We start from the raw sequence: 3,196 nt of genomic DNA on the forward strand, positions 1-3,196 counted from the left end.
GGATGAGTGGTTCTATCCTAAACATGCCTAGAATAGTCTACAATACAACAGATAATATACAAGACAGCAATAATATACCCAAGGACCTAAAGGCTATGTGTGTTCATTCAAATAAAAGTTTTCCTATGAATTAATTAGTAGAAAAGTCCATTCCTACTGTGCCTTGGGGATTTTCCTTATGAAAAGACAGTGCTTTTCCCCACTCACATTCCATGAGGTCGTAAAAGTATCTGGTGTCAGGGTTGCCATGGTTTAGTGTCATTTGCAGACATCCTGGCATCCAGTTTATTGGGTGAGGGGACTGTGGCGATTTGTTAATCTAATGAAGAACTGATTTGTTAAATCAAATGAAAAATTGTGTGTTTGATTGGTCCAGACGCTACAACAGATTTGGATAAATGTACCATTAAATCAATTTGTCAGCAATGGATCCTCTGCAGTGAATGGGTGCCGTCAGATTGAGAGTCCAAACAGCTGATAAAAACATCACAATAATCCACAAGTAATCCACACCACTTCATTCCATCAATTAAGAGTGTGTAAAGTGAAAAACTGCATGTTTGTAAGAAACAAATCCTTCATTAAGACATTTTAGCTTCAAATCATTGCTTCAGGCTAAAATGCGAGTCCATAATATTTCTTTCTCCAGTGAACACAAAACAAAATTAACATAAGCAATTTGTCACAGAGACAATAACATTCAAATGAATTTACAAAGCCAATTTTTATAGAAAGCTAGAATAGAAGTGAAATGCAAAGATGTCAGGGTTCTGTCACTTCGGTCTAGTGTAATTCGTAGTTTTGTGACAGAGCCCTGACACTCGCGTCACGTCATTGTTTTCATGTGAGCGTGCGGCTTCGAGTGTGCTCGAGCCGTGCGCTCTCGTCTGCGTGTACTGTTTCATGTTGGAGCGTGGTGTTCAGATCCCGGCACTCATGTCTTGAGTTTCGGTTTCGTGTCGGGGTCCGGACACTCGCGCTCCATGTTCTGTCTGTTGTGGGAGCGTGCGGTCTCGAGTTCGCCCGGCCGTGCGCTCTTCTGTCCACGTGTGTTGTGTTTTATGTAGCACGCGGTTTGTGTTCAGTCGCGTGCTTTTCTTGTTGTCTTGTGTGAACACGTGGCTTATGAGTTTTCTCATTAGCTGCGTGTTCGTGTCTTTTGTTCTAGCACATGGCTTGTGATTTGTTTTGCTGGCCATGTGCTTGTTTTGTTTTGTGTGAGCACATGGCTTTTTGTCTTTGATTCGGTGTGCCATGTGCTCATGTCAATTGTCTTGACCCCTCCCATCTTGTTACCTGATTATTAGTTAATTTGCCTCACATGTTGCTCTCCATTTATTCTCCTTGTGTTTGCATTCCTGCGTTGGTTTGTTGTCATCTCTCCCTGGATGTGTTGTGTCCAGATCCTGCCTTGCCTTGCCTTGCCTTGCCTTGCCTGTTTCTCCCCCACGGGGTAGTTTTTGTTGCTGTTTTGTTTATTTTTATTACCAATAAAAGCCCATTCTCTGCAGTACGGAGTCCTCGCTCCAGCCTCTACCCAAACCCTGACAAAAGAAGATAGAAAGTGCCATTTTAATTAAAAGAAACACAATTCCTGACCGAACAATATGCAATGCACTGCAAAATATTTTAATGAATAAAATGTCTCCAAAGAAAAGAAGCTTCGCATTTGGAGAACCAGTTTAACTAGTGCTAAAATAGTTCAGGGTGGATAGTCGTGAAATAATTCATAATGACTCACAGCTTTATATCGTCAGTCTGTTCTGATCCTTAAAGAGAAGATAAGTTCATCTTATATATTACATGATGGATTAAAATAATTTAATCTTACATACTGTATTATAAGAGGGCCTAAAATAATTTAGGTGTAAAGATAAAAAGTATTTATACATATGAGTTGGGTCATGTAGATATAAAGCTACCACACTTGCTTGAACATTTTGCTAAAAAGCTACTTTTGATTACTTTCTTCCTTCATGCAACCAGCAAACAAAATCACTGAGATGGTGGTATTCTCTAACCGATTTGTTCTCTTTTCCAATGTCTGACCTGATCTGCCGCTTAAAGTAACTTTGCATTACTTTCTGTGTTAAAATAATTTTAAAATAATAATTTTACTAATGATATTTCATTTCAATTCTATGACTTAATTTGTGTTTAAGCGTATGCTATTCAAACAATTCATTTATGTCATTAAGATTTAATATGTTGTGTTAAACTAAAGAAGATCAGATTTGAGTCAATGGCAACACCAGAGAGGCAGGGTGGTGGTGACAGCAGCAAGTGGAAATACTATGCCCTCCTGGTGCATTTGTTGCCCATTCTCAGTGGAAAAGTACAGAGCCCCATGGCATGCAGGAAAAAAATAGTAGGCTAAACCGTGTGCACGATTTACTATTTCGTTCCCGTGGTTTATAAATTGTGTGCACGATTTAGCAAATCAAGGGAACGAAATAGTAATCATGTGCACGGTTTAGTACATCGAGGGAACGAATTAGTAAATCGTGCACACAATTTTTTTTTTTTTTCTTGCATGTCATATGCGGGGTTCCGTAGAAAAGTGCCAAAACAACATTGCTCAAAAAAAGCTGCCTGGCAAAATTGCTCAAAAAGTTGCCCTGTGTATCATCATCCTGAAAGGTGCTGTATGTAATTTTTTTGACTGTACTAAAGCATAAAATTACCATATCTTGTTAAGTTCTCAAAGGTTATTAACCAAAAAGCCAGTTATTCTATTTTGAAATGCGTGTTCCATGTCGGAATGTCTGTTTTTGTTTTGGTCTGTGTGATTCCACCCTCTGCCAATTTACCCAGTAGTATTTTGACACCCCAGGTTGCCAGTTTGCAGATGACACAGCACATTGCACCCATGGAAGGCAGCAAATAAACCGGGACAGAAATCACAGACACTACCCGACCTACAAAGCCTCAGCATCCATCTTAAAATCTCTATGACCAGAGACATATTAAAATGTGGATAAATCAAATTATCAACTGATCCTTAATCTGGCAACCCACGTGAGCACTGAGTGTGAGGAGGAGCTGCCAGTAACAACTCTCCATCGCCAATATTTTGAATTTGGACTGCAGTACCCATTTTAACCACTAGCTGTCAAAATTACATACACCTTTCCTTAAAGGGGTCATTATGCTGCTGCTAAAAAGAACATTATTTTGTGTATTTGGTGTAATGAAA

Source organism: Sinocyclocheilus grahami, unplaced genomic scaffold (assembly GCF_001515645.1).
Source record: "Sinocyclocheilus grahami isolate Dianchi unplaced genomic scaffold, SAMN03320097.WGS_v1.1 scaffold2730.1, whole genome shotgun sequence".
NCBI classification, from domain to species: domain Eukaryota; kingdom Metazoa; phylum Chordata; class Actinopteri; order Cypriniformes; family Cyprinidae; genus Sinocyclocheilus; species Sinocyclocheilus grahami.